Raw genomic sequence first — 7956 nt, 5'->3', positions numbered from 1 at the left:
ACTTCAATTTCTCATGTTCATACATAACCAATTCAACTCAAACATTTCATCGAACACATGGCGTGCGTACTATCTATAAAACATGATGTACAAGTAATTATAGCATATTCATCCTAAATTCATCAATGGGTTAACCTAATCTTTCACAATCAATATCATAATCATACTACATATGATTCATATCAAATTACCCATCTAAACACCTTCTATAACACGAGTTTAACATCCACATTGCACAATTTATCCATAAACTTTACTAAACCTCATTACCTTACAATTTCAAGTGGGTTTTACCCAAACTACTAATACAATCAAAATAGCACATAATATAACCTCTATATGATCATATCATGTAACATTCATGTTAATTCACACACTTAATCACGGATTACACATAACCCGTTTCATCAAACATCACCAAATCATGAAATCAAACTTACTTGATGTCAAGAATACTTAGGAGATCAAAGTTCCTTGCTCATGCATTGCAAATTCAGCCTTAAACCCTTTTAATTTGATGATTATGATGTTAGGGTTTTGAGGGAAAGGTCTCCCCTGGTCTATACTCACGATCGCACACACGCCCACACTTGAAACACTAGGCATTTTTTTTATAAAGTGTTTTAATTACACATTTTCATTTTCAACCCCTCATCCTTTCATAACATGTCACTTTTCCCTTTTCTACATACTAACTTAGTAAAACTTCATGCATTCATAAGAATTTAAGATTTACTAAGATTTTTAAAACTTTAATAATGGTGCAAATCTATGTTTACCATTTCTTTTCGTCATAATATTGCGATTAAAACATTATACTATGACATACGGAATTTGGGGTGTTACAAGTCTACCCCCCTTAAAGAAGGTTTCGCCCCCGAAACCTGAATACATACATTCTGACGAGTTTATCTGTATCCCTTCATAAATACATACTTCGAACTTCGATAACATGCTTTCATTCGATCATCCCTCATGATGAATCGATCGTTACTACTCTAAACTTGTCTAATACATTTGGTAATTCAATCTTGTATGAATCAAAGTGATCCGATTACATTATTTCATGATTATCATTCAATTGTTCAGGCCGATTTCTTAAAACTTATCTGTCAGATTATTCATTCCCGCATAACTCTAACATTTACTTAGGGGAAATAATTATCATAATATTGATACTTGTTCATTCCTATTCATTCATAATAAATCACAATTCAAACATCATTCACTAGTTTCTAACTATTTAGTTTCTACATATTCCCCATCATTTCAAGGCCAATATTTCTTCCACTGATGATCTATCATAACTGCATGGTTAACCACAACTTAATGTATACGTTTATTCAGATCGTGTACATATTATCCTGCTCTAACCTCTTTATCGTCTAACCCTAGGTTACAAGGGCCAACATAAGTCTTTAATCACGCTATCAATATGATCTCGTAATCAATACTTACGTTTGAGCAACTCATATTACACTCAAGGTTGCATACTCAGCTATACGTGTCATCATATTCCATAGCCGTCATGCATACGTCATTCCTTCTAGCAATTGTAATACTAAGGCAATTACCCAACATTGTACCTCAAAGGGTTAATTCTTATCAACCTAGGTTCCGCTACATACGAGATTATAAGTTTATTACATATGCCACTCCATTTCACGTATGAGTTACATTAAACTTGGCACAACCATTTATTCGATAATTGAGATTACACTCTACCACATAGGGTTGTTTTACAATACGAACCAAGAATCATGCGTATAAAAAAACTTTAAGTCTCGAACATTTCTTTAGAGGTTTATCTTCTAATAATTCCTCACATACGATAGGGAACTCGACAGAGGGTAAGATTTATCCAAATATCATTCCAATATTCATTATATTTTACATTCCTTTCAACCCCTCTTTAAGTAACATTCCACCTCTAACAGTTACGCAGTCTTATATTTTCATTCTAGCCTCCTTCAACGTTAATTTTTCACATTTTCCATACAGTTCTTTCTAATTATTCTAAATTTGGCATACTAAGTGTGTACCTCGCTTCAAAAAAAAAAAAACAGTTCCTCACTTTTCTTTTCTTTCTAATACCCATTTTCCGATATGCGGATCGACACTTACTATCTTTCCATCACGACATTTCAAGACATCTAATAATCTTACTCTACAATAAACAAAATTTAGAGCCGTCATTATTTCCTATATTGATGTGAAGATTATAATTTACTTACTAGCATTATGAGTCATTTACTTCTGTCTTCCAAGTTACTAACCATACATTGTTCCTTCAGTATGTTGTTTGAATCAATAATGCCCACCATAAGCCTACTACTTGATTCCTCTATTATAAACATCATCATTCTTCCTAGTCACCCTCTAATGTGACGTAAAAACTTTGATTACTAATGTATGTGTGTGTGTATATATACACATATACGTATACTGACCTCAAACATTTAGTAACTCTGTTACTACTAGTTACTCGTTAATCCATTACCATAGCATGGACTGATTCGCACATTTGTACTTCCTTACAGGTTTTAGACATACTTAATTTTCATCTTTCCATTTCTTGCATAAATCTCTATCCTCGTCAGTGATTAAATCATCCACCTAGGTCTTAGCCCATTATTTATTTAGTCCTCACAAGCCGATCATTACATGCTTAATACGCAACGTGTTCAGAGCATACTTCTCTCATCATAATCTTATTATCTCAACATCTTTCTACGTATATATATAATTACTTACACTATTATTTGTTACCACATTTGTCGTATGTTTTACTCTTACTTGTATATCCCGTTTAGGTGTACAACGATTAATTATCAACATATCCCTACTAATCTTTACTTTCGTTTGACAAAATTGCATCCTTAAGATCATACTATACTCGGAATTCCATCATTCTTTCATGTTCAATATTTTCTAAGCTTAGTCGTAAGTATCATTCTTACCTTTCATTACATTCTAGGACCATACCATCCTCTTCCGTAATCATTGTTTTTATTCCTTCCTACCATGTCAATTTTTTTTTACCGTTTGTATTTTCTTCGTCCGTCATCTACCTTAAGCATTTTTCTACATTCATTGCTTCATATACTTTCCATGTCATCTTAAGTTACATTGATGCATTCTTAATCATATTTCAATAACTTTCATTCCACTTGAGCATCCTCATCAACATCGGTCACGATAGTCCACATCATGCATGCCTTTCGTTCATAGGGAAATAGAATCCCTCATCCTTCTTACTTACTTTCTCGTACCTCTCGTTACTCGGAACATATTTTATTAACAAATTTCTTAGTTTTCACCAGCCATCTACTATATCATTCGAGATCATTATTAAAAATTATTCTTTGGTCACATTCATCTCATTCTAACATTTTTTTTATACTTTCCTTTATTGCATGCTAGGTGTTAACGGTCCTTTATGGCCACACCAATATCTCTCATTATAGGGTTGATAAACCTAACTAGAATTTCATTCACAACCTTCCAATCATATACGTTCTTATTTCGAAACATTTCGACATGATCCGGTTGACATTTAGAGGATCCTATTTATCATGGGTTGCATTTTTGGAAACTTAACGAAACTATTAGTTTTGCCTCAATAAATATTCTTCAACATAGTTTAGGAAACATGTTAATATGCCTAACATATTTCAATGACTTTCATTCTCTTACTTATTAGACATTCGTTAATTTTATATATAACTTTTCACTTCGTTATATGTTACTTCATACCATCATGCTTACGTTTTATTGACCTTTATCTTTTTTTTTAATTTGGTTATCATGATTTTATTTCATAATTCCGGGTGTTAATAGCCACTTAGTGACCATACCGCATTCCTTTCATCATCCTCGGTGTTAACGGTTACTTCGTCCCACACCGCATACTATTCATCATCCTTGGTGTTAACGGTCACTTCGTGACCTCACCGCATACCATTCATCATTCTTGGTGTTAACGGTCACTTCGTGACCTCACCGCATACCATTCATCATTCATTTCTTTATCATTCATGCATTATTTTGCTTTCAATAATTCATTTTCGCAGGTCATTTAAAACCATACTATCCTTCATTACGAACATTCTAAACATGTTAATCAAAACATACATCATTCTTATACTTACTTCTTATTCCTTCGTTCTTTAACTAATCGCCTTCGTGTTAGTAAACTTATATTCACGGTTCAATTGTCATTCACGTTTATTACATTCATTAGATTTCATTTCATACTTCCCACCATCATGTTTTAACATCATTTTATCATGACACATTCCATTCATCATTCATACTTCATGCCTTATTGTCATTGACGATCGTATCGTATCATTCTTTATTTTAGACATTCATTCATCCTTTCTATCATATAACCATGCTAGTGATACGTAGCTCTCATTCTTTCTAATACGTAAAAGAAATTACTCGCGACTAAATTATACTTAAACTTTCTTTGGAAACTCAACGTTTCCGACAACCAACTTCATAGTATTCTTTATCCCATATACATATACCTTGGTATCACTTTTTTTTATTCTTTTTGACTCATACATACTCATTCTATCATATACTTCATTCTGTTTATAATTCATGCTTTACACGTTATCATCTTCGATGATAATGTCGTATTGTTAGACCATTTTCATATCAAGTCATACCTTCTTTCTTATTAAACAATTTCCTTCTACCTTCTTGGTACGAAATGACCTTAATAAAGGATTACGGGGCCTTAGAAACTAATTAAAACAACCCCATAATCAAATCAACAACATAAAAAAAATTGCCAGCTTTTGGGTCCCTGGCGGGCCGCGTAAGCACATGCTTAATCTTACGCGTGGCGCCTGATAGTCACCATAAGCTACGGTGACCACCGTAGCTTACGGTGCTGATTTATTCTTTACGGTGTCTCGCTTCTGTCTTACGGCAGCCCCATTTTTGCCCAGTACCTACCGTAGCTTACGGTGGTCACCGTAAGCTACGGTAGTGCCCAGCAAAATTTACCCAAAACTTCATATTTTCGACCATTCCGAACCGTTTTCGTGTACGGTTTCAATTCTACTAACCCCTAGGTATCCTAATACACCATTTATTACTATTACTATATTCAAAACTCTTTCTATCACCTTATAACTTGTAACATTAATTACTATAAAGCTTTCTTAAAAGTTTTACCTCTATTTGCGTCTCGGAGCGAACACACCCATTCTTGCGAGCTTTCGGTTTGAGTTCGGGCACTACATTGTGTTCGAATCCCTCAAACCTAGGCTCTGATACCAACTTGTAACGCCCACACTTTTCACATTTGACAAATAACATAGACTTCATACAAATTTTTGGAAAATTTTGACATGACCCATTCGTAAAGTAAACGTTTTCCTGCTTTATAATGAAATCATTCCAAAATACATTCTACGACATGTTTCAAAAGATATAAAAGTAACAACCATACAAGATTTAAAATCCAAACTTACTTAGGAAACATCCTAGACATAAATTTAATATTTACATTATGAAAACGTTTTGACCCATTTACAAAAGACGACTTTAACCGGAAGCGCATAAAGGGCTATGTAGTGTGTTCGGTCCGAGCTCGCATCGCCAAGAGCGGGATTTACCTAACATACATAACGCAAACATTCATTAGTTCAATCACAAAACAAATTTAACGCCTATCCTTTACTTATTCCAATTCGACCCATTAGCGAAATAAAACATTTTATCAACATCCTTATTAAATCATTCTTTTCATTCTAGCATGAAATTTCTTCATGCTCATTTATTCTTGCCTTTCGAATACATTCAACATGTAAGACTTTCGACCCATTCATAATGGATCAATTTATACCATACGCTTTCAACGCTTTTTTTCTCATCCCGACTCGTTATCTATAAGTCTTTACTTAAACCACTACATTATCCTTCCTTTTTAATATTTCGACCCACTTGAAGCGGGTTAAAATGCATCCATTGCTAATACACTTTCTATCCATTACCAATACTCAACATAACACAATTTTACCATGAACAAGCGTAAAAATTCCACACTAGGATTTAATTACCCAAACTAACATTCGCAAGTCTACAAGTAGAGAAAATGAAGTTCATATGAACTTACCGGAGTCGTGCGCTCCTATTGCCTTTGCTTGGTTTGATCCCCTTCCTTTCTTCGACCCTATAAGGTGCATCACATACGCGTTTAGCTTTCGCATTATACCTCACTTACGCACATTTACAACGTTTACCATAATGTTCATTACTCACATTTATTTTTCATATCATCATTAGATCATCAATACTTCAATTTCTCATGTTCATACATAACCAATTCAACTCAAACATTTCATCGAACACATGGCGTGCGTACTATCTATAAAACATGATGTACAAGTAATTATAGCATATTCATCCTAAATTCATCAATGGGTTAACCTAATCTTTCACAATTAATATCATAATCATACTACATATGATTCATATCAAATTACCCATCTAAACACCTTCTATAACACGAGTTTAACATCCACATTACACAATTTATCCATAAACTTTACTAAACCTCATTACCTTACAATTTCAAGTGGGTTTTACCCAAACTACTAATACAATCAAAATAGCACATAATATAACCTCTATATGATCATATCATGTAACATTCATGTTAATTCACACACTTAATCACGGATTACACATAACCCGTTTCATCAAACATCACCAAATCATGAAATCAAACTTACTTGATGTCAAGAATACTTAGGAGATCAAAGTTCCTTGCTCATGCATTGCAAATTCAGCCTTAAACCCCTTTAATTTGATGATTATGATGTTAGGGTTTTGAGGGAAAGGTCTCCCCTGGTCTATACTCACGATCGCACACACGCCCACACTTGAAACACTGGGCATTTTTTTATAAAGTGTTTTAATTACACATTTTCATTTTCAACCCCTCATCCTTTCATAACATGTCACTTTTCCCTTTTCTACATACTAAGTTAGTAAAACTTCATGCATTCATAAGAATTTTAGATTTACTAAGATTTTTAAAACTTTAATAATGGTGCAAATCTATGTTTACCATTTCTTTTCGTCATAATATTGCGATTAAAACATTATACTATGACATACGGAATTTGGGGTGTTACAGTATTCCCACTTCGTTGGCAACATGACCAAGAAAAATATGTACCTCTCAAATCCAGAAGTTACACTTAACGAGACATCGCGTGTAGTGCCTCCTCCCTCAGGAGCTCTAAGATATGATACAAATGTTGCCCGTCGTGTTCCTTTCTCCTGGAACTGATTCAAAACGTCCTTAATAAACACGGTCGATTCAGGTGATCCATCAAGCTGCTGGTGTGTTGATTAACCCAAAAGTCATGGAATACAAAGTCGCAATGGCCGTACTGCGTTCGATATGCCGTTCTGAAAGCATTCTCCCCTTGGACTTCCTTCTGATGACAGTCTGGTCTAAATTCAGTTTCTAGGTAGAATCTTGATCATTGCCGCGGGTCAAGTAGGTCGTTGATGCGAACGGGGGGTGACGGTCGATAATAGCCACTTTACGGTAATTTGTACATGTACAAAAGGACTCGTCCTTCGTTTCCGAAATAGAGCGTGTTTCCCCAAAACGAGGAGCTAAATCTATTAAAACCCCCTTCCTGTAGTTTCCTGAAGTTGGTGGGACAGTTCTTGCAACCTTCCAGGCGCCAAATGGTTTAGAGTACGAGTAATCAAGGCTACCTCTAGTCGTGAAATCAAACTGAGATTCTACCTAATCAGCCGTGGAAGTAAACCTGAAAGTTCCTTGTGTAGCACACTGAGAAGAATCACGAACAATTGATGGATCTTCGATCCTGTTCTCCTTAGTTTTAGAATCGGTAACAGTTGCTAACGTAGCGGGGCAATCCCTCCGTAGACACTTCTGGTCTTCATAGCTGA

General features: G+C 34.7%; 1 long non-coding RNA gene across 1 annotated transcript; it reads right to left on the bottom strand.

Moving 5' to 3' along the window:
* Positions 1–5381: 5381 nt before the first annotated feature.
* LOC110877226 lies at positions 5382–6913 on the bottom strand. Its single transcript, XR_002556845.2, has 3 exons — positions 6756–6913; positions 6137–6193; positions 5382–5636 (listed from the first exon to the last, which is right to left on the bottom strand). It is a non-coding gene; the product is annotated as an uncharacterized LOC110877226 (long non-coding RNA).
* Between the last annotated feature and the right edge of the window lie 1043 nt (positions 6914–7956).

Source organism: Helianthus annuus, chromosome 9 (assembly GCF_002127325.2).
Source record: "Helianthus annuus cultivar XRQ/B chromosome 9, HanXRQr2.0-SUNRISE, whole genome shotgun sequence".
Taxonomy (NCBI): domain Eukaryota; kingdom Viridiplantae; phylum Streptophyta; class Magnoliopsida; order Asterales; family Asteraceae; genus Helianthus; species Helianthus annuus.
The sequence above is the reverse complement of the archived record's forward strand: the minus strand, read 5'-3'. Positions and strand labels throughout refer to the sequence as shown.